The 25,581-nt window shown below is 40.2% G+C and overlaps 1 protein-coding gene across 1 annotated transcript in view; it reads right to left on the reverse strand.

Annotated features, from left to right (window-relative positions):
• LOC126267341 (ribosome-recycling factor, mitochondrial) overlaps positions 1-18,063 on the reverse strand; it is a 73,093-nt gene extending 55,030 nt beyond the window's left edge. Inside the window, exon 1 of the mRNA XM_049972463.1 lies at positions 17,927-18,063. The gene's annotated coding sequence lies outside the window, so the exon portion shown is untranslated. The remainder of the gene's footprint in view (positions 1-17,926) is intronic.
• Between the last annotated feature and the right edge of the window lie 7,518 nt (positions 18,064-25,581).

Here is a 25,581-nt window from a genome sequence, read left to right on the forward strand (position 1 = left end):
CTTTCACCAAATCAAAATTCGTGGGCATCCGAGAGGAAGTCTAGTGCGACCCCTCCATTGGCACTCTCCATGCCCTCATCCCCAACCCCTCTGCCATTCAGTGTTTGACACACTACATTCTCTAGCACACCCCGGAATAAAGTCATCGTCACACCTCATGTCCAAACGACTCGTGTGGCAAGACATGATGTGTGACTGCCAGACTTGGGCCTGGAACTGCATCACCTGCCAATGCAACAAAGTCACCAGGCACACTGTTCCACCTCTCCTCAAATTCAACATTCCATCTGGCCGCTTTCACCATATACACTTACACCTCTTCAGCCCCCTTCTGCCCTCAGAGGGCTTCTGTTACATTCTTTTTTGCACCAATAGTTTATCTTGGTGGGTAAAGACTGTGCCTCTCACCAACATAACCACCCAAACCATGGCTAAGGCTTTTGCATCTTCCGGGATATCCTGTTTTGGCTGACTCGCTACCGTCACCACTGACCAGGGCTAGCTGTTTCAATAAGCACTCTTCGCCCAACTCTGCCAGCTGTGTGACATCAACAAATGCTGCACGACTGCCTTTCACCTCCAAGCAAATGGACTGGTAGAACAGTTGCATCACACTTTCAAGAAAGTGCTGTGGTGCCATAACAGTCTTTGGACCAAAGCGCTCCTGTGGCTACTCCTCGGCCTACAGTCATCGCAGAAACCAGATATCGAGGGCAACACGAATGAGTTTGTCTATGGTAAAAATGCTGTCCTCCCTGGGGAGCTGTTACAGCCTACCTCCCCCAACAATTACACCCTACTTTCCAAACTTTGTAAGCCGGATCCGAACGCATTTTGCAAACATTTACCTGACCCCCCCCCCCCCCCCGTCCACCCCCACCCATTTAGCCATACTCCCCCTTGCTCCTACGTGCTCTCCTTTCATGCAAGTTTGTTTTTCTCCACAATGACACCATCTGGGCTCCACTTGCCCCACTGTATTCAGGACCATACGAGGTCATAAACCCCACCCTACACATCCAGGTTAAAGGTTTGCCGCTCACTCTTTCTCTCCATCACATGAAACTGGCACACCTTGACCCAGCGTCTTTCGTGCCAGACGACGTTATGCAGCCTCCCAGCAGTGAGGACTCGCACTCAAGCTATGACCACTCAGAGGTGCCGCCGCACCCCTTATCTGAACATGTGTCTGTGTCACCATCAATGCCATTCCTCAGGTACTCGCCTTTTCTCTCTACCTCCTCCCCCAGACCTCCACTAGTGGTTCTGCAAAACTGATGTTCTGCCCAAATGTGTGGAGGACGTCATCATCCTCATCGACAACAACCACATCTTCATCCTGCTGCAAGGCAACTTGCCCCACCTGATCGCAGACCCGGTTTGTCAGTCAATTGCCAACTCCTGACTGCTCCCGCACGGGGACGACCAAACGCTCCTCCGAGCTATGGTAATCCCCCTGGGAAGGGTTACAGTTCGAATGCTGCCAGCCGATCATGCAGGGGACACAGCCCCACCCCACACCGCTCCATCCTCACGTGTGGGCCGATGCCTCTTACCTACAGGAGTTCCACGTCAACCTTCCAGCTTGGTCCCTGTCGCAACAACCTCCGGAGATGGACATCCCCATCACTTCACTGCTGTCCCTCTCACCACTTTGTCCGCCGGACACAGCCCCCCTTCCACTGCACTCAAACCGTACTCCGCACTGCGGGAGGGAGGGAGGGGCTGAGTGGCATCGACAAGTACGAACAGCATATCTCTGCCACCCCAAGTTCTTTGACTCTCTTAACCTAATGGCCATGCCATCTTGCTTGTGCAGTTGGCTGTACGATTTATTGTAATGTGGACATCTGTAATGAAATATACCAAGTCTTACTGAAATGAGTGTGTTTCTTCGGGCTACAACCCAATCGAAAGCCCACAGGTGTAACATCGACTCCACAAAAATATGATACTCGTGTGGTTAATAGTGATGTTGTGATATAATTGTCAGTTCTATGAGTAAGTTAACACACAGTCTTCTATGGTGAGAGCTCCTCAACAATGATCAACGACTGTGCGGAGGTGTAAAATTAAAGCTGAGGGCATCTGCTAGACAAAACCAGGTGGCTGGCTATACAACCAGTAGCCTACTGTATGAATGCGGGGTGGTGCACCATCAGTGACACGTGGGCAGACTTGGCGAGCTGGCGGTTACATTGAACCAGTGCAGACTGCCACTGCTGGTGGCACCTGGCTCAATTGACGCAACATGGCTGGTGAGGGACTTCCCCCACTATCATCAGCTTCCTCACAGCAAATAACATGGAGAGGGAGCAAGATTTAATGAACACACCCAGCGTGGGCAAAATGTTTGAGGAAATTATGAACTTTATTGAGTAGAAGCTTTCAGACCTAAGAAGATACTATGACAGAAGAAATGAACAAAGTTGCCTTCTGAACATTTCAACAAGCTACCATAATACAGATGTTACATCAATGGGAAAGTGAGAACATGATATCCGATTTACAGAAAACAACCACATTTTCTTATGCTATTCTCACAGCTTGATGGGCCATTCCTCTCGAAGAACGAGCAAATGTAAACAACTAAATTAACATAGCAATTAAGAAACAAAGCAACAGTACTTTTATAATGCCTGATACAAATGATGATGCAATAGTGGTACAGCAGAAATTAACTGCTGCTGTCAACCCGGGGAAAAAAAAGGAAATCTGAATAAAGCAGATGAGTAAAACTAAAAACAGAAAAACAGAGTTATCAATGAAACAGCTTCTGAAGATGATACTGCACAATTAATGACTGACACTAAACTGTAACCGTCTTACTTGCAACCTACCATGAAAGAGAAAATCTCTCTTCATAATGTACAATGTCCCTTCTGATGTGGAGGTGCAGCAACTAAAAAAGATAGAATATGAGCAAATTTTTGAAGGGGACTAGAAAAGGATTATTTAGACTCACAGTTTATTCTAAAACTCTAAGACTGAAAGAAAGGAAAGTAGTTCATTACATACTGTAGTTAAGATCTAACATGAGGAAAGCCCTTCTAAGCATGCAGAAGGTATATTTAGGCTTTGAAGTTATAGTTGTGAAGGATTACCTAGAAACAGACCACAGCAATAAGTGTCAGGATTATAATCATGTGGCAAAGAACTGCACCAGAAGTAGCAATTACGTGTGCTTACTGTGGGGAAAATGGGCACAAGAAACTAGACTGTTTAAATAGCAAGTAGAGCCTCAACACATCAGATGTTTCTAGACAGACTTATCCTACACGTAGATTATGCATAACAGACTAATGATACCTGATGATGGAACACTACGAGATGAGAGGATAACTTGTCGAATATGTAGGAGGTGGAAATCTCCATTCAGGGGAAAGCAAGATGCAGAAAGAGCACGGAATTTCTGGCAAAAAATAGATAATAAGACGCAGTTACACAGATGGAAGAGAATTGCTCACAACCAAGTCACAAAAATGACTGGAGTCTGTATAATATTTGTCAAAACAGGAAATCTGTGTTTCACACAGAAAAAGGGCACAACAGCACCCCAACATAAGAAGGTATCAAAATTCAGTACAATGAGGTGTGAAGCACACTTGGTAAAAATTGAAAACATCAAAAAGCTCAATCACAGTGCCGAAAAGTACTCGTAACGGAACAGAATCACCTCAAAGAGAAATATCAAGCTGGGGAACAAAAAAAGAAAGAAAGAAAGAAAGAAAGAAAGAAAGAAAGAGAGAGAGAGAGAGAGAAAGAGAGAGAGAGAGAGAGATGCCAATGCAGTTTAAAGTCTCAGATCAGCACACTCAAGAGTTCATAATACAAACATTGAGACAGGATTGACAGCAACAACTTTAACTGAGAGTAAAACATGCATAAATATGCAACAAACCTAGGAAGAATGTGAAGATGCGCTCCACCTTGCCAGATTGGAAGAACCTTCAGTCCTGTTACCAGCATTGAGGTATATATAATAAGAACCAAACGCCCAAAAAAAAAAAAAAAAGAACAAAACACCCAAAATGAAAATATGTCTGCAGCTCGTGGTCTAGTGGCAATCATCATTGCTACTTCTGGATCATGGGGTCCCTAGTTCGATTCCCTGCCGGGTTGGGGATTTTCTCTGTCTGGGGACTGGGTGTTTGTGTTGTCCTCATCATTTCATCATCATCATCATCATCGTCATCATCATCATGATCATCATCATAATCATCATGATCATCATCGTAAAACTTGGACCGTTTAAAAATTGGATCCTTGTACGGATGCTGATGACCGCGCAGTTGAGCGCCCCACAAACCAATCATCATCATCAAAAGGAAAATATTTAACATTTCCTCTATACACAACGTTGTAGATTGTGTTCAATTATGATTGAAGATCCTACCTTCTGGTTCGCAGCTTTTGGAGAACTTAGAGCTTAAAGTTTATCATAGAAGAAATGTAGTATAAGACATTGAGGAGTTGTGTGAGCAGTTTGTTATATGGTATGATAGAACAGCACTTGACCCTCACATCAATGGAGGTCACACTGGTACTTTCACATATACTATACATAGACAGATTTCCAAAAATTAAATATGCAAATTAGCTGACGAAATGAAGTTCAACATTCTACATGTACCGGAACCATACAAAAAAGGACAAAAAAATCCCTGGAATGCCAGTTGCAGCTCAGGTCATCACACACGGTCAAAGACCAATGACAGCCACAGTCATATTTAAAAACAAAATCTCAACTGTAAAAATAGAATAATATTCTATCGAACATCTTGAAGTTCCGACAGCCACAAAAATTTTATTTTTACCTCATTGTATTTCCATTTTACTGACACCACAGATGAGTACATGGTGCAATCTGAAGACATAAGTCATCTTTACCAAAGGAAGCTATGAATGCTAAGTCATATTGTGGTTTAGTTCAGTAAAGGACGAAAGAGTCATTATACTAAGAAAGAAATAATGGAATTAAATATGGGAGTGGCTAGCAGAAGTGGAAATTCATCCATGTATGAAGCAAAATCTGGTGCACAGTCCGATACAGACATCACAATAGTTAAGGAATGTGCAGTCAGAATGACCATAACCTGGAAAGCTGAAAGAGGTGTCACCACAAGTGACCACAACGTTATAATCTTTAAGTGACTATAAAGTTATAATCTTTAGAACTGACGCATGCAGAAATGAACTCAGGGATGATAATGCATCAGGTATGTTAAAGACACAATACAAGATAGTGAAAGCCAACTGGAACCATGTCAGGAGTGTTTTCCACAGTCCAGAGCCAGTGGAAGTAGATAAGATGAACACAAAAGCTCAAGAGAGCATGAAAGGCGCAACACCAATCATAAGACAAATGGGCTGGAGTTCACAGCTATTATGGGACAAGGGGGCTCCAAAAGCTGAAGCCAGAAGACAAAAGGAAAGGAAGATTCTACCAAAAAGGTCACAATGCAGAAGAAAGAGCTCACAGACTGGGCAGATACAGGTGCTGTAAGCAGCAATTTAAAAACCACCTGTGGCAAGTAAGAACAGAGTGCTGAAACCAAACTGTGGCATAGAAGCTAGCTCTTGATCCATGGGGTATGCCAAATAAAATCGTTTGTGAAAAGATAAAATATCCAACAATGTGTTCAATTACAAAAGGAGTAAACGGCAGCATGACAATTCCAGATGGACACATTCTTTCCAGATAACACTGCAGAGGACAAATTTGATGAACACAGATAATTGTAGGACAAAAGTAGGGAAGCGTACTGTGGAGCTCAAGTTTCATAAGTGTTTAAGATTATATCTGTGCTAACTCTATAACACATGTTTATTGCAGGGAAGCATACCCATATGGAAGAAATCAAATGTAATTATCTTAAAAAAGGTGAACACTAGGGTTTCCTTGCTCCAAAGTCCTATAGATCAATTTGCCTTCTCAATATGCTATGGAAAGTGCTGGAAAACTACTATGCAGTAGACTACAGAAGAAAATGACTTCTTCATGGAATGGACTCCCAATAATATGGGTTCAGAAATGTAAAGTCAATGGAAAATGTTGTTAATGAGGCGATAAGACTTACAAAATTGCTAAGCATAAATATTGCAGCCATAGTGGTGAATACGCTTGCACTTTTTGACTGCCTGAGGGACTTCAACTGTTCACAATAGAGATGGGCCAAACGATTATTCTGGAGTAACAGTTATTATTCTGGAGTAACAGTTATCATGGTTCCAGTAATTTTTTTATAGCCATTATTTCACTACTGAATACTCCAACGGGGTTACAGTTACATAACAGCATAGGTGGAATCCATCAGTTTAGTTATCAGTATAACTGCAAGAAGTGCAAAATGGCAGGAATGTCGTATGACTCATGCCATAACCTTACCTTATGATCTGCAGGTACATTTCAGTTGATGTTTGAATGATTATTAGTGTTTCATATCATATGTATGTAGGTTATCAGTCACTATTAGAAATATTATCCTCGCAGCTGCAACAGGAAGTATGCGGAACTATGCCACAGCACTGTTTAAGTAAAATGTTAACAACTTGCATTTTTAAGTATGAAGTAATAGGTAAACTGAATACTGTAGGTTGAATTCGAAGCTTAACTTCTTGTGCCGTTCACTTAACAGGATAAGTGTACAGCCCTGTAATACAACACAAAAACATATGTAATGTGATAGATTTGTTTACTTTTGTACAAGATAGTCCTATAGGGCAAAGTGTGAGTACACTAATCCAAGTTTTATGTGAGATTTGGAAAACTGCTCGATTTCTCCAGCTACAACATGTGTATGACATATGAAGACATGCAGATCGACAAGATTGACAGTGTTCATTTCTGGGATTACAACTTGATAATAAATTCAGCTGGGAAGGGCATACCACAGAATTCCTGAAGCACCTAAACAAGTCTGAATTTGCAGTGAGAATGATCAGATGTAGGAGACATAAATATAAAAAAACCTTACATATTTTCATTCTATTATGCCATAAGGGATCATATTCTGGGGTAACTCATCAAATTGAGCAAAAGTTTTTACCATATAAAAGGATGTAATAAAAATTGTATGTGATATAAATTCAAGAATATCATGTAGAAACCTGTTCAAGGAACTTCATATTCTAACCACTGCTTCCTAGTATATTTATTGCTAAATGAAATTTGTTGCAAGTGTTTCCTACAAATAGCTCAATACACAATATCAATACTACGAATAAGAACTACAATCTACATAAAGACCTAAAATCACTTACATTGGTCCAAAAAGGTGTCCAATATTCAGGAACACACATTTTCGATAAATTGCCAGTAGGTCAGCAACTATTAAAAACTTGGTTTTTGATAATGTACAGTTTACAGAGTTTGAAAGACTTTTTGGTAGGCAACTCCTTCTACTATATAGATGAATATCTTAACAGGAACTCTTAGACCAGCTTAAGTAAAAATTCTGCTATATTTCAGTTTTGACAGCACTCGGGCACAACAGTCAAGATCAAGTATCCTGTGTACAATAAATTTATTAAAAAGGGCATAACTATGTTTTATTATGGCAGTGTATTAATTTTGTAAATGTTAGAAGCTCCAATTTACTGTAATATATTCAAATATTTTGACAATCTCCTGACAAATGATGAGGAGAATAAGTATTATATTAAAATGTTTTATGTTATGCTTTCTGGCATGTTATTGGTAATCACCCTCCCCGATGGCCAGTGGCTGTTTCCGTAGCAGTACGAAAATATTTGTTCACTCCAGTAACAATCCTCTCTGGAAACATCACCATATCACCTTTAACTGGAGCCAGGAACACAGTTACTCAGTTACCAACTTCCATGTTACCTGTAGTGGTAGCCCGTTAACTGTCACAGAATGAGAACTGTGACCAAAAAGCGTTAACTGCCAGAGAAAAATACCGACCTCTGTCAGGTACTTCCAGTCACTCGAATTCCTTATGGTAACACTATTTGTACTACCTGCCAAAACTAAATTGACAAATAAGGCAGGGGCTCAAGGGAACGACCGTGCATGTCGATGCCTGTACTGCAGCTCCTCTCAGCCACCACTCTGACATTAACTTTATTTGACTGTTTGTGCTGAAGGCAGCGAAGGCTCACAAAATAGTGCACAGTTCTATCAACAGATAGCTCACAGTTATTTTCAAGACCTATACAACACCCTCCAAATGGTCTATCCCTCTCCTTTGTAGCCAGATCTCCGATGAGTTGAAGCAGAAGCACAGTACGATCTTCGGTCAACAGATGGTGCAAGGCACTGTTAGCAGTTATTGAAATAACTGCCAGTATCAGATGAGCGATTATTACAGTAACTGTTACTCCTCAGTAACTGTTTATTTCAACTAGTTATTTCTATCAGTTACATTATTTTTTGCCACATCTAGTTCACAAGCATTATACCATATTTTGAGAACTATTGTCAAAACAAAGAAGCAACACTGTTGTGCCCAGGAGAGACTCTTACAAAAGAACTTTCAAAAGGCTGCCCACACAGCTGGTCTTCCGGAATCTGGTACTTGACCCAGTATTACGAAAGCTGCAGGAAATAAAGCAGTTGTAGGGGTAGCGGCACATGCCAACGGCCGGATGATCCTTGTGAAGGGAAGCTCCAGATGTGACCTAGAAGATGGCTTTTACACAATTCTTCACAATTTCATCAGTTCAGTAATTACATTGACCATTGCAACTAAAATGACCATATATAAGTTGTTAAAAGTGACCCGACCGTGAAATTAAGCAGGAGGTCCACAACAAGAACGTACATCAACAGCTATTTAGTTATCTTCTCGGATGAGCAACAGAATTATAGGGCACATGTTGAAGAAGTAAGCAAGAGAAACAAGAAAATGAAAAAAAGTTATCCTAGCCAGTTATGTACACTATAAATACTAATGCTGACAACAAGAACATAACATTATCGTAACTGCAATCATGGGATATTGTGCGGGATATTGTGCAAGTGCTTCAGGTCATCGACTTCTGTTCATAACACTAGCAAGGGTAGTTGATAGTGTACTGTGGGGAATATATCTTCTGTTGACAGGAGCTTTTGGTACTGTGTCGGCTGAGGTGTTGCTGGTAATACCTAGAATATGTCACTCAATCTGTTGATATGAAAAAACAGTGATGTATTGGCTGAAGAAAGAACAACACCATAAAGCCTGAATTTAATAGGAATATGGGCTACAAGCTTGTCACTTGTCACCTGTGGTAGGAATAATGGGACAATGTCCAAATGTTGAGGCACACTTATGGTTTTCTCCCAAATCTAAAACAGAGACTAGACATGAGGCACTCAAGTTCTTCAAGAGACCTGACACTCTTCTTGGTGGGTTGCTTTATGCCTTGTACTGGCACTGAACTGATAGAAGACAAACCTTCCAATATACCTGCAGTGAAGAAGATACAACAGAACATACTACCTGGGGATGTCTGCTGTATGGTGATGTTAATGTTTAATATCCTGTTGAAGATGAGCTCTACACAGATGGAGAACAAGTTTAGATTCAGGAAGGATACGCCTATTCAAAGGAACCGTCCTGGCATTTGGCTTAGGCATTGTAGGAAAATTACAAAAAAAACCTAAATCCGAATAGCTTGACCGAGATTTGAACTGTTATGTAGTACACTTAATTCCATTTATCATAGTTGATGTACAATACATGTATGTAATAAGCACTAAAATGTCTGTCACAGATATGTCTATTATGTAACAGAGCTTTCCAGGATTCAACTTGCAGTTTTAGTTACATATTATGACAACCATGTCAAATAAAGAGTGGGCATATAGACCTCTGATTAAGCAACATGTCATACTCTCATCTCGACCTTTAATTCATATTCACATTTGTTATTTGTTGGCTTCGGCAACTAGCAACCAAATTGTCACCTGCCAACCCAACTTACACTTCAGATACAGCTACAGATCAGTCTGCCACACACAACCTAGATTTCAAAGGGACACATCATCACACTCATACCATAGATGAGCATTATTTTGAAGATAGAAGGAAAACATTTATTTATTTACATTTTCTTTGCGTGGAGCCATTGTAATGATGGCTTTTGCAAATGTCAGACTTAATACTATGATTATACTTACACTTATAAAATACACTATATTCTGTAGCTGTTGCTTCTTATGTCTATTTTTTACAATTATCACATTACAACTGATATGTTAATGCCTCATGTTACAATCACTATCTTAAAATTCGTTGAAAGAATATAAACATTTTACTATTAGAATGGATTTTAATTTTGTTTTAAAAACATTTCTCATGTACATTCTTAGAGCATTTAGTAGCTTGTTATACCAAATCAAACCACTGATATATGGACTTCTATCAGTAACTTTTAATGTTGTTCTGTTATGGAAATAGTTACACTTAGTTATAGTGTTGTAATCATGTATATCACTGCCCTTGATAGCTTCTGTTGGTTGACATATAAAAAATACAACTATTTTGAAGATGTACAGAGAATATATAGTCAAATATTTGTGCTGCACAAACACTTCACGACAAGAATCTCTACTATGTCCCATCCCATGTATATGTCTTATTGCTCTTTTCTGTAGTAGTAGTATTCTTTTTAAATGTATGTCAGCTGCACAGCCCCATAGTTCAAATTCCGTGACTGAGAAAGGGGTAAAGTGATCCACAATATACCAATTTCAGTGCTTGCCTAGGAACTCTCTTTGCGAGCTGGCTGAGGAGATATATGGCACTACTGACTTTTCCACATACGAAATTAATTTGGTATGTCCACCGCAAATTTTCATCAACATACTCACCCAGGAATTTACAGTTACCATTTTCTGTTGCAGAGATATTAAACACACTATTCATATTGTTGTGGTGAGAACTTCCTGTTTTAAATGTCAGTAGTTGAGATCTGGTGATATTCACCTTGAGTCCCTGATCATTGAAGTATTTTGTTACTTCTGTTACACCACTAGTAGCAAGAGATTCTAGCTCATTAGATTCACTCCCATAGAATAAGAGTGATGTGTCATCTGCATAGCCTACATTATGTACATGTTAAGCTGTTGAGCATGCTTCTGTAGCAGCATTCAAATCATAACCAGGCAGTACAGATCCTGGTAGTACAAGTAAATGTCACCACCATATCAGCAGTATTTGATTGACAATGAGATAATAGATGATGGCATCAAGTTCCTGGTCACCAGACCTTGCATCAATAAAACTGAAGCGGTCCACAATCGAAATGTTGGACTGAACAGTACAGTGACGTTATGGGCATGGTCTGATTGAAGATGGTATGAACACACCTTCGCCCAACTTTGAATTTAGCAAGCAACAATTTTAACATGGATACCAAGCCATAGTGCAATTTGACATTTCTCACATGCATAATATCTTCTGTTTAAACTCAAAGCCAATCCACAGAGCCTCACGAAAAGAGAGCATGTGACACTACTGATAGTAGTTTATCTGTTAAATGTGGACATTAAACTCAGCAGCCTCAGTTAAGATATTCAAGAGGAGTAATGTGTGTGCCATCACCAGATATCACTCTTTCTCACTGCCATCAACAACTTAAATATGACACCATAACACTGTACACACTCATCAGATCACAATACAAACATATTTAAAACAAAGGAAAAGTGCCATAGTGAATGAACACGGCCAAGTCTAGCCCTCAGGGTCTCCCACACAGTAATGCTGTATTACTAACTTCCTTTTTTATATATTTAATAACACACAACTACTTGCTATGCTGATGGCACTACCTTTAAAAAAGGACACGAGGTGTTTAAAAACATGTGTCAGAAACTTCAGGATTTATGCTTGACATCAAACCGTTCCAAAAAGTCTGATGAACATTGGTCCAAAAATTCTTCATTAGGAAGGTGTGGTAGGACTTTCCTGCAGTGACTTTTGAGTGTGTAATGTGCCTTGAACATGCATTTTTACTCACTTTCTTGTTTACAGTTGGTCATTCCATTTGTTTTGTTTTGTATGATTGCAGGCCAAATTTGTTATGTTTTAGAGTAACTTCCCTCATAACACTTCAAAAAGAGGTATTCAGTGTCTGAAATGATAGATATATACTACAAGTATGGCCTCAGAGGTGGGAATGCAGATGCAGCACATCAACTTTCTGCCGAACATTACCTGTGGAGGCAGTTTCCTTGAGCAAGGATGTCACTCTACCAACACTTGCAAGACACAGGCTCAATTTGAGAACAGAGTTGCAGGTGGTAGGAGACCATGTGGTGTACAAAAGCCTGAGATTGAAGAATGGATTCTTGTGTTGTGGGTGAAACTCCATCAACTACAACAAGAATAATTGTGAGCAGGGAAGGCATTAATCAGATGGCTTTTCACCCTGATGGGCACTTCAGTTATCATAACAGTCATGTCTAGGGTTATGAGAACACTCATTAAGTGTAATGAGATAGACATCAACAGAGGTTCAGCCTCAATATATGGGATGGAATCTTTCATCATCATCTTACTGCATTCTACTTCTTTCTGCACTGTCTCACTTAACAAACATATCTACAGTTCTTTAGGCATAAGCTACCTCATTTACCTGACAATGTACCTCTAGAAGTCATCCGATGAATGTGGTTTATGCCCCATGTAGCACCATCCCAGTGTACATGGGTAGTTAGCCAAAAGCTAAATAACCAGTTCCCAAACATGTTGGTCAGTCGAGAGGAATCTATTACATGGCTTGGCTGATCACCAGATCTCAATCCGATAGATGTTTCCCTTGGGGGACATTTAAAATCATTGGTTTATTCAGTTCAAGTAATTAATGTTTGTGTTCTGAGAGAGTGTATCCACAAATGGATTCAACCAAAAACAGAACATGCCATAAGTTTTTTACATCATACGACAATGCATGGAATGCAGGGTCAGGGGATGCAGGGAAATAGGAAGTGGTCACTTCAAGCAGTTTTTGTAAATGTAAATGTATCATTTTTGTACTGTGAATAACAAATCCTTTCACATCTTACTAGCAAAGGATTTTTGGACTCATGTGAATATGAACTTTTAGTAATGTTTTGATGTCAAGAACAAATTCCTAATGTTTCTGATACATATTATTACACATTGTGTATAGGCCCTACAATAATCTGTGATGCTTTCATAGTCAAGTTTAGCTCTATTTACAGTTTATGACAGAGATGCATTTAATGTATGATGAAGAAGAATGTAGTACTCAGAAAGCCAAACAAACGTATCGTCAAAGATCTGGGTAGCTCAAAGCATTGAGACACAGCGTTTTTGGGATGGATTGCGTGTGCAGAGGGCATGTTGGAGAAATTGGTGGTGCACTCTAGTGTGGGATGTTTATACATCTACATTGTAAGTGATGCTTCTGTGGCACTGAACTTAGAACTGCAGTACCAATGTTTTGGAAATTTGTTTTTATTCCCTTGACAGTGAGTTGTTTTAGTTTCGGTAATTATTAGCTACTGATTTGTGTGCAGTTTTGAAATTGTTGTTCTGTTATGTTGTTAATAGTTTGAAAGTTACTTTTTGGTGTTTCATTTGATACTATGCATGGATTTTACATCGGAAGTTACTAGTCACTGGGGTCAACAGAAGCGCCCGATTCCACCCGTCTGCTTTGAGCCATTGTGTAAGGGTGTTGTGTGCGACATCATTACGGCGTGGGGTTTGAGTTGGTTCTGTTTGTAGATGTCATCTTGTTGTGTTTTGTGGTGGCAAGTAATTGGTTTTTAAGTCTATTTTTCACGAGTTTTAATGTTTTGTGTATCTATTGCGTACTGAATGTGTTTTCATCTATGTAGGGATGTTTGACTTTTGAATTTTTGATGTGCTGTGGTTTTGTTTTGTTTTTTTGTAGTTGTAGGTGTTGGTTTTTTCGTATCAATAGTTGTGGCTGACCTATGAAGGTCAAGTGAAATGACTGACTCCAATTTTCGTAGTTTTACATGTAAGTATTGGTGTTTTGGTATTGTCAGCTGTGGTCAAGGGAAATGTCTGATTCCAATTTCTGTAGTTTTTGCTGTAGGCATTGGTGTTTTGGTATCATCAGCTGCAGTTGGCCTATATAGGTCAAGGGAAGTGTCCAATTCCTATAGATCTTGTAATTATTTTTTTTTACAATTAACTCAATACAATTAAATTAATACCCTTAGCTGAATTCAGGCATTGATATACAATGGGGACAGTTGAAAATGTGTGCCCCGACCGGGACTCAAACCTGGTATCTGCTGCTTACGTGGCAGACACACTATCCATCTGAGCCACAGAGGACATGTCTGAAAGAATTGATACCACCATCATATATACAGTTAAGGCTCATCGGCCATTTGACCATCTTCTGTGCAGATGCACACACATTGCCCAAACTCTTACGGAAATCGGTAAAGCCGCGAGTAATGAATGTAATGGGCAGGGGCGCTACGAATACTGTGCAGGACAATAAGTTGAGAATGTGGGTCTCAAGGGAGGCTTGCTAGAGATAAGTCCCTGCAGTCACACTATCCTGTGTGTCCTTGGTGGCTCAGACGGGTAGTGCGTCTGCCATGTAGGGAATAGATCCCGGGTTCGAGTCCCAGTCGGGGCACACATTTTCAACTGTCCCCATTGACATATATCAATGCCTGTATGCAGCTAAGGGTATTCATTTCATTGTATTGATTTAATTGTAAATTCATTGTAATGAGCTGCACGGTCACCATTGGTATCTGTTCTTTCACACTTGCCCGAAAGAACAGATACCATCTTTATATATATATATATATTTTCGTCATTCTGTGTGTTTTGGGATTGTGGTGGGTTTTTTTTCTGTTATGTTTAGCTTGTCCCCTCCCAAAAACCCCCAAATTCCCACAGGTGTCCCGTTAGTTTGATTGTATTTTAGGAAGAAGATGTTATTGTCTTATTTATACATATTTTCGTCCACCATACTGATGACGCCATGGGCCAAAGCAGACTGAGAGAGAGAGAGAGAGAGAGAGAGAGAGAGAGAGAGAGAGAGAGAGAGAGAAGCTTTTGTTAGGTTTATTCTCAAGGAATTTGTGTGTGGTGTTTTTCAGTTTTGTTTGTTTTGGAATGGTGACATTATTCTCAGAGTTGTATAGTTAGCTTGTCCATGACTTAAAGGCACCTACTTCCCGCACTTGTCCCAGTAGTTTCATTTTATTGCTGGAATGAAATATTTCGTGTCAAATATCTTTGTTGTTGTTGTTGGTGGTGGTGGTGGTGGTGGTTAGTGTTTAACGTCCAGTCGACAACGAGGTCATTAGAGACAGAGCGCAAGCTCAGGTTAGGGAAGGATTGGGAAGGAAATCGGCCATGCCCTTTCAAAGGAACCATCCCGGCATTTGCCTGAAATGATTTAGGGAAATCACGGAAAACCTAAATCAGGATGGCTGGAGACGGGATTGAACCGTCGTCCTCCTGAATGCGAGTCCAGTGTGATAGCCACTGCACCACCTCGCTCCGTAAATATCTTTGTTCATGGGTATATTTTGTGATGTTTTGGTCACCATACTGTATACACTTGAAACAGGGATGTCTGCTATCTCAATTGCGTAATTGTGAAAGCAGACAGATGGAATTTGAATTTTAGGTATTTGCTCTGGTTGCACAGCAAAATTTCAGGAAATGGGTATTGGATAATATCGTAGGTTACTCATCCATTGAACTGCCTGGGAAATACACTCTCTGAAACAGACAATGTGGAGATTATGTTACTGGTGAAGCCACAATTACACCCACATCACAACAAATGCCTGCAACCAATTAGGCCAAATGATGTCATTCTATCTATAGATTATCTTAAAATGCATGCATTGTGACTGGTGGGCATTACTATGAACAACTAAAGTTGATGACATACGATGGGAGTTGTCCATATAAAACTAAATAGGCATTTCTTACTAATAATTCCTTATCAGAGTTCCCAGCTTATGATTTTATATGATTTGTATAATTTACATCCTATAGGTTTGGGGATCTTGATAAGTAAGTATGATGGTGTCTATTTGCATAGCCCTATAACAGCTATCTTGAAACTACAGATATTGTGGGTACTGTGTACTGGGGTCAATGGAAGCATCTGATTCTATCCCTCTGCTTGACTCGTGACGTAATGGTGCTCCTGTGTGTGACGCCATTAGGGCGTGGAGTTTGAGTTGGTTGTGTTTGAAGGCATCATCTTGTTGTGGTTGATGGGATGGTACCCTCTGGTGATGTTTTGGCGGTGTTTGCAGTTCTGGACATAAGGATTGGAAGATTTTTCAGTGAATTCTCAATTTTTTTTTTTTTTATGTGTTTGGTGTTTTTGTTAAGTATAATTGGTGCACTGTTTGTGGTGTGATAAGACGTTTAATTTACTGTGTATCTTCTGTTGTTCTGTTGTTAGGCATGGATATGATGATGAAATACAAGTGTTACATTTTTTATTTTTGTTGTGGGTGGTTGGGGGTCTTTTTGTTTGTGTTTTCCTTGTTTGTTTGTGTGGGGTATGTGGATGGTTAGAGTGGCCGATCTAGCTTGCAGTGCCGAATATTGTTGGTGGTAAGTAAATGTTTCTTTGGGTCTATTCGTCTAGAGGTGTAATGTTTCGTGTATTTATGGTGTACTGATTGTGTTTTAATTTCTATAGGGAAGCTAGATTTTTGGGTTTTTGAGGTGGTCCTGTGTTGGTTTTATTTTTTGTACTTGTAGGTGGTGTTTCGGTATCGTCAGCTGTGGTTGACCTACGTACATTAAAGGATATGTCAAATTCCAATTTTCGTTGTTGTAGGTGTTGTTTTTGTGGTATCGACAGCTGCGGTTGAGCTCTAGATCAAGGCAAGTGTCCGACTCCTGTGGATTTTGTTTGGGTAGCGGATGTCGTCATTGTTTTTATTTTATTTTTTTAGTTCATTTTGTGTTTTTGGGATCGTGGTGTGTCTTTTTTAATGTTATATTTAACTTGTCCCCACCCTAGAACACCCAGTTTCCAGCTGTTGTCCCGTTAGTTTGATTGTATTTGAGAAGAGGATGTTATTGTCTTATTTATATGTATTTTCGTGTTTGTTGCCGTGTGTACGTAGTGACGGATAAGCACCATCTTGGAGACGCTGACAATGGATATTTCCGCCATATTGTTGAAGTCATGGGTCAAAGCAGACGGGTGGTATCGGACACTTCTGCATGTTATAAATTCATTACAGTACTAACAAGGTTCAAAGTGCCAAAGAAGTAAGCCTATAAATTGGTACCTACTCCTTTACTTTTATTTTGACGTTTGCGAATTACTAAAACAACGTCTGATATAAGTGTGTCACTTGATGAAGCACTTGAATACAGCATTTAACCCAGCAATTTGGGCAATGACACCATGTCTGTTTTCTTTTTACAATTTCAATTATATATATATATATATATTTATTTATTTTTTATTTTTTTTTTTTTTTTTTTTTTTTTTTTTTTTACAAAATCGCTCAACATTGCAAGCTAGGATGTGATAGTGAAGCCTGCTCGATATCTTGGCTGTGGTGACAAATTTCACTGTTGTTTAGTCCGAACTTCAGGTAAATTTGGAAGATGTTAATTTGATTGTGCTTCGGCGATATCAATGAATGTGAATCCGCAATAAAGCTAGTGCTAACAGATTGATTTGAGGTGCAGCTATTACATTTTGTGCATAAACTACGAAAACTGTAATGTGGTAAGGGATTTCACTACGTAACTTTTACCACATAATAATTCTTGCAAGCACATGTGGCCAATGACACGTAGCATCTGTGCACTTATTTCTGCATACAATTTTAAATGCCTCACTTTTTTTTGAAAGAAAAAAAAAATTATGACACATGACATATGCCGGGCCTTCTATCATAAACATTAGACTGCCAAGAGACAAAAACACACAAAACACCATATCGTAATCCACAAACCTTGGGAGCTGACTTGTTTTGCAACCCGATTTTATTCGCCGTTTGAATGCAACGTCAACCACTTTGTAATGAAACAATGCGTACCGGCGTCAGTATATGTAAACAAATTAAAGATGTTGCCAATGAAGTAGACTCAGTCTTGTATCTTTGATTGTAATCCACCTAGCGCGCTACCACATGCATTGAACAACCGCACATGCTTGCACCCAACAGGAAAGCCTTCGTATGGTAGTGCGTGCTTAGAATTTTTACTGCTATAGTTCTTACGATGAAATCAACTGAAATAATTCGTGCAATAGTAAATGCAGCTTTGAAGATTGCAAAACAACAACTTCAAAAACAGTAATAAAAAAGACGTGTGAGATGATGTTTACTATTTATAACATACTGAATGTGCATTGGAAAGTAAGGCTCTTAACTGGAAAGTACTGTTTTGTTTTTATTCTTAATATCCACCAGGGGTCTGTAATGTCACAGAAGCTGAAACAATATTTTTACCGTACTCAATCTCGTAAATTAGTACTAGTCAGTAACGCAATTCATTTTTCAGTGATTGCATCAATAACAATACTGTTGAGTTTATATGGTTTTCATTTCAGCTTATGAGCAGCTCTGTGGAGTCACAAATAAGTTTTATATTTTCATTTCACTTTAATCGTTACACTCAATAATAAAAGCCACAATGAAGTACAATTATACTGAAATCAAAACAGCTTTAAAATATTCGTAGTTTAGCACTAATGTGAATACTGACAAGAGACTACTCTAGGTCAGTGGTCGTCAAGCTTTTTTGCTCAAGAACCAATACTAACATCGCAGGGTGGCACCTAGAACCACACATACTGTACTGAATACTAATTGGCAAGCGACAAAAATTAGCGTATTATAAGCTCCCAATAGACTTGCTATAATACGGGTTAGACAAGTTGGCCGCCAGGCGCAGTTACTAATGGTTAAATTCCGTTTCATTCAGAACAGTTTGTATCAACTTTTCTCTGTTTCTCATTGCTGCCATCACTCAGTGACTTCAAAGTTGTAACAGTGTAATTGCCTGATGCAGTGGTGTTACGCTTCTGTGTTACCACATCATAAACTGATTAATAGAAGTAATAGCATTTATATCTAAATGCATTATGCAACATTTTGAATGTTCATACTCTTTGGTACAGGCATGTATCACATTTGAAGATGAATGTCACTTTAATGAGCATTTAAGAATTTCTGTTACTTTCACATCAAAGTTTATACCAGAGCAACTGATCGGTACAAGGCTCGCATGCCTATGAGTAGTCAGCACTGGGAGACAAACAAGAAAACATTCCCCCTCCCACATCCTAAAAACCAGTGCAGCGACAGCACTACTTACCTGTCTTCCCCCTGAGGCAGACAGTCAGCTTTACTTAGCTCACGACCAAATTCAGCAACAGGAATAAAAATGAATGAAGTACATCTTGAAACATTACTGCCTCTGATACTAAAATGTAGACTTTCACGGCCGGAAATATCATGTCCATTATAATTATCCGGGCTGTTATGCCCTGGTCGGTTGATGAATTTTGTCCCAATTACCAACGTTTCGTCTCCGACTGACTGTCAGCAGCAAGCCAGTGGGTGTATTGGACCTTCTATCGACCTACGGACCCCCTTGAAGATGTCTCCCGCAGTCGGAGACAAAACGTTGGTAATTGAGACAAAATTCATCAACCGACCACGGCATAACAGCCCGGATACTTATAATGGACATGATTACTGCCTCTGTAAGGAATTTTGGTTGTCGCTGAGCGGGAAAACATCGGCCTTAAGAAGTTCTTAAGTTAGTTTGGAGTCAGCTACTACATGTTGTTGCTAGGTACATATTATTAAAAACGCTTCTACATCTACATCTACATGACTACTCTGCAATTCACATTTAAGTGCTTGGCAGAGGGTACATCGAACCACAATCATACTATCTCTCTACCATTCGACTCCCGAACAGCACGCTGAAAAACGAACACCTAAACCTTTCTGTTCGAGCTCTGATTTCTCTTATTTTATTTTGATGATCATTCCTACCTATTTAGGTTGGGCTCAACAAAATATTTTCGCGTTCGGAAGAGAAAGTTAGTGACTGAAATTTCGTTCATAGATCTCGCCGTGACGAAAAAGTCTTTGTTTAATGACTTCCATCCCAATCCGCGTATCATATCTGCCACACTCTCTCCCCTATTACGTGGTAATACAAAACGAGCTGCCCTTTTTTGTACCCTTTTGATGTCCTCTGTCAATCCCACCTGGTAAGGATCCCACACCGCGCAGCAATATTCTAACAGAGGACGAACGAGTTTAGTGTAAGCTGTCTCTTTAGTGGACTTGTTGCATCTTCTAAGTGTCCTGCCAGTGAAACGCAACCTTTGGCTCGCCTTCCCCACAATATTATCTATGTGGTCTTTCCAACTGAAGTTGTTCGTAATTTTAACACCCAGGTACTTAGTTGAATTGACAGCCTTGAGAATTGTACTATTTATCGAGTAATCGAGTTCCAACGGATTTCGTTTGGAACTCATGTGGATCATCTCACACTTTTCGTTATTTAGCGTCAACTGCCACCTGCCACACCATACAGCAATCTTTTCTAAATCGCTTTGCAACTGATACTGGTCTTCGAATGACCTTGCTAGAAGGTAAATTACAGTATCATCTGCGAGCAACCTAAGAGAACTGCTCAGATTGTCACCCAGGTCAATTTTATAGATCAGGAACAGCAGAGGTCCCAGGACGCTTCCCTGGAGAACACTTGATATCACTTCAGTTTTACGCGATGATTTGCCGTCTATTACTACGAACTGTGACCTTCCTGACAGGAAATCACGAATCCAGTCGCACAACTGAGACGATGCCCCATAGGCCCGCAGCTTGATTAGAAGTCTCTTGTGAGGAACGGTGTCAAAAGGCTTCCGGAAATCTAGAAATACGGAATCAACTTGAGATCTGTGAAATGTGGACCATTCTAGGTTACAGCACTTCTGGAATATGTTACTTTACCACAAACCATGCTCTCTTACCTTAATACCAGTTAGTTGTGATACTGACGCATGGTTGGATGTCCAGGTCTGCTCGTCAGGTGGCGCTAAATGCGAATGCTACATGTGAGAGGACTTCCATAACACTGAGTAGGGCAAAACCTAGTGCCACTGTAGTCAATGAATGACAGCTGAAATGATCGGTGAAAGAGTTTCTCAGGCCACTAAGGCGAGAAACACGCTTACAGCAGTAAAAGGAGAAGATCATGTCAGTACTGCATACGATACTTTCCCTGCTGATGGCACACAGTGCGAGTGAGTGGGGAATGGGAACAGCGTAGCCCAAGGGCTGTGCGGTTTGGAGGACAACATCGTGAATGTAGGATGGACTGGATACAAGAGTGTCGGCTGCAGTCTTCTGGTCGATTTAATTTCCTGGTGGCTGCAAAAGTCACTGGCTGGTGTAGTGCTGCAGTAATGGATACCATCTGTCTAAACTGACAACATTTTTGTTGACCAAAGGTTGAATGGTAATTAACTGAATGTATGTGCAAACAGTGATCTAGGCATTAAATTTTTGTGTAGTTGTATTTTTATTCTCCAGCTAAAATGCATGCTTCAGGACATTCTGTTCCATTTGTGCACCTCTAGACAAGTTAACTGTTGCCTAATAGGATTTTCCACTGACCTCTACTATTTCAATATATTTGTTTTTCTGTGGACATTTTTGCCACAGAACAATGTTTTTTGTTATGTTTAAAGTCAACGAAGTTCATTTTATTCTGTCTTACGGAGAAATGCAATGTTTTCGGTGTGTTTATTAAATTCCATAGTGACATATTTCAACTTTAACTTTCAAGTTATACTCAGCCTTATCACTCCACACTGCTGCTGCAAACTAACCAGTGGTAGTAGTGTGTAGTTTCTCTGATTCTGCTCCTGTACTGTTGTAAATATGACTTTAGAGATGTTGCCAGAATTACGTTGTTTCAGAAGAATGAATTGGAATATATCGTCTCTATTCGTGACCAGACCCCCGGAACTACTGTGCCTGAGCTAACATAACCATCTTGCCAGGTACTGGAAAAACCAAGTAATTAACTTCTCAGGGGCAACATGATATAGCTACGGTCAGCCCAATAGTTAAATTTTCTTTTACCGAAATTGGTTCGTTGATCAAAGCTTCTGGAAGGAGAGATGTCTTCACAGTTCCAAATGAGGAGTCTGCATGCCATGATAGTGCGCTGAAGTTTTTGAGCAACAGGGAGCACTGTGATGTAGTGGAGGGTCTTCATGGAAGGCTTGTACAGGTAGTTAACATTAAATGACATGTCATAGTTAACTTAAGTAAGGAGAATATGACTACAATAAATACATAATAGGATACTGAATACTGTCTGGGTGGGGAAATAGCAAAAGTCCATCTAATTCCTCTCCAGTATGGCAAACAGTTCAAATGTTCAAAATGTGTGTGAATTCTTAAGGGAGCAAACTGCTGAGGTCACCGGTCCCTAGGCTTACACACTACTTAACCGAACTTAAACTAACTTATTTTAAGAACAACACACACACCCATGACTGAGGTAAGACTCAAACCGCCGATGGGAGTGGCCGTACAGTCAGTGACATGGCACCTCGAACTACGCGGCCACTCCGCGCGGCTGGCGATCAGTTTCCAAGGTTACTTCATCCTCTTTTAGGAAGGATGACGGAGGGAAATTATTGCCCCTCAAAGAGCAGAAAGACAGTTTTGTGCTCCAATATACTGAAATCCGGCAAATTATCTACCTGCACATAAAAGGCAGTTGAGTTGCAAGTGAACAGGGCATAAGACCACAGAAAACTGTTGAAGGTTTTCTTGTGAGATTTGCTAACAGGTAATTCTCTTCAAGGCAACTGTCATTCCACTGAAATAAATTATAGATGCAAATGAAGTGATGGGGAACCCTCTGGAGGATACATAAATATAGAGAAACATGCAGAAATATTGTTTTTCATATAGGGAACTGACGGTAGTGTGAAACATTGTAGAAGGCAATAATTCACATGAGAGATAACGAACGACGTTTGCCCAGAACTTTGCTCAAGAACTTTATGAAACAGGGAGCCTTAGCGCACAACAACGAAGGTGTTAGATATGTCGTTCATTGTTGGCGGGGCAGGAGAGAAGCAGTTAGTGTCGGTAGGGCCCCTGAAATCAGGATGATGCAAGCAACAAATTAGTTGCTTTACATGTGAAGGCCAGAAATTTTAAACGAGTTTGTATGTAAGAGAGAGAATATGAGAACCAGGATGACAGTACTGCAAGGATACAACTTCGATTAACGAATTGGTCACAGCCGTGACCCGTGAGATGCAGACTCAAGGATGAAATCAGACCTCATTCATAAGCTGCAAAATTAATAACGACCCTCTTTGCAATCTTCTTAGACACTGGTAGTGCTGTTACTGTTCTAAGAAAGGCTAGTTTCAATCCCATCAACCTGTCTGTGGGTCAACAGAGTTGAATACTGATCCTGTTACATATCTCAGTTAGCTTCACTTTGTAGTTACTTGATAGTGCAGAGAAAGGGTCCTGTTATTTCAATGAATGTTGATTTTTGAAAACTATTTATTAGCCAAGTTCACCTATACCTAAAAGGTTCATGGTGGAGATTAAGACAGATGGTGCCTTGCTGTCCCTTGATGTCCTCATCCACCGCAAAGCAAATGAGTACCTCATCCACAGGGTTTACTGGAAGCCCACCCACACATACCAATATCTGCACTCTAATAACTATCAGCATCTGACGCAGAAAAGTTCTCTTCTGAGGACCTCAGTGCATCGAACTGTAACCGTATCAGATACTGAAAACTTGCCAAAGGAACTGAGCCACTTACAGAAAGTATTCAAGGAAAATGGCTACAACAACCATCAGCTTTTGCAAGCTATGTTTCCGAAAATACATAAGCAGAAAGACTCCAAGGAGGACTCTAAGAAGTTTGTGTTCTTGCCGTTGTGTGGCTCACCAACAGAAAAATAACCTGGCTCCTAAAGAGGCATTTGGTCTTTAGGGCTCCAGCAAAAATTCGACAGCTCTTGAGGCCCTTGAAAGACGACGTAGGCCTCAGAACGCCAGGAGTGTACAAAATACCATGTGGCTGTGGTCAGTTGGTTCTATATCGGACAGACTGCGCGTACCATTGAACAGCGCTGTGTAGAAAATAAGAGATCTTTTCGTCTATGGTATCCAGAGAAATCAGCGGTAGCAGAGTATGCATTAGAAATCTGTCGTTGTATTGCATTCGGCAAGACAACTGTTATCACATGAACTAACAGATTTTGGAATAGCATAATAAAAGAAGCGATCGAAAGAAAAATTTGTGACAACACTCTCAATAAAAACGATGGCCTGCAGCTAATCACAATGTGGTACCCGGCCATCCAAAGACTGAAGCGGGCACGGCGGCCGCTCAATGCAAACATTAACATATATGATGCTGGAGTGGGTACCAGTGACATCATGGAAGGCAGAGCGGCTATACGAGGACAGCAGCAGCAACCATAAGACAGTCACCACTTGACAATGGCTGAGAAGAACTCAGCCAAAAGCTCGTCGATTTTAAACAACTTGGCACAGCTGGAAGCCCAAGAAATCTTTATTATCACACACAAATTATTATGCCATTAGTGATTCTGTTTCAATAAGAAGTTTTATAACATTGTGTCATCTGCAAGAACTTTTATCTGTGTAGCTTCTTATTTATATTTGTGCAACTTGTCTGTTTTACTCTAATAATTTTACGGCGACCATTTTAATTTTAACTGTTTTTTTTGTTTCGTTTTACATTGAAGAGCCATAGAAACAGTTACACCTGCGTAATATCATGTAGGGCACTCGCGAGCATGCAGATGTGTTGCAACAAGACGTGGTATGGACTTTACTAATGTCTGAAGTAGTGTTGGAGGGAATTGATGCCATGAATCCAACTGGGCCGTCCATAAATCCCTGAAAATACGACGTGATGGAGATCTCTTCTGAACAGCACGTTGCAAGGCATCCCAGATAATCCCAATAATTTTCAAGTCTGCAAAGAGTGTTCCTGGAGCATTGCCCAGCTGAAGTTGCTCAAGTCCATCGGAATGCATAATGGACATGGATAGATGGAGGTGAAAAGACAGAATGCTTACATATGTGTCACTTGTCAGAGTCGTATCTAGGTGTATCAAGGACCCAATATCACTCCAACTGCACAAGCCCAACACCATTATAGAGCCTCCATCAGCTTGAACAGTCCCCTGCTGAAATGCAGTGTTCATGGATTCATGAGGTTGTTCTATATCTTAACAGTCAGACCAGACAACACGTTTCCAATCAGTAACAGTCCAATGTCAGTGTTCATGGGTCCAGGCGAGGCGTATAGCTTTGTGTCGTGCAGTCATCAAGGTACATGAGTGAGCCTTTGTCTCTGAAAGGCCATATTCATTATGTTTTGTTGAATGGTTCGCACACTGACACTTGTTGATGATCCAGAATTGAAATCTGCAGCAATTTGTGGAAGGGTTGCACTTCTGTCATTGTGAACGATTCTCTTCGGTCATTGTTGGTCCTGTTCTTGCAGGATCTTTTTCTAGCCTCAGCAATGTTGGAGATTTGATGTTTTGCCGGATTC

This window comes from Schistocerca gregaria, chromosome 4, assembly GCF_023897955.1.
Source record: "Schistocerca gregaria isolate iqSchGreg1 chromosome 4, iqSchGreg1.2, whole genome shotgun sequence".
In the NCBI taxonomy this organism is placed as follows: Eukaryota; Metazoa; Arthropoda; class Insecta; order Orthoptera; family Acrididae; genus Schistocerca; species Schistocerca gregaria.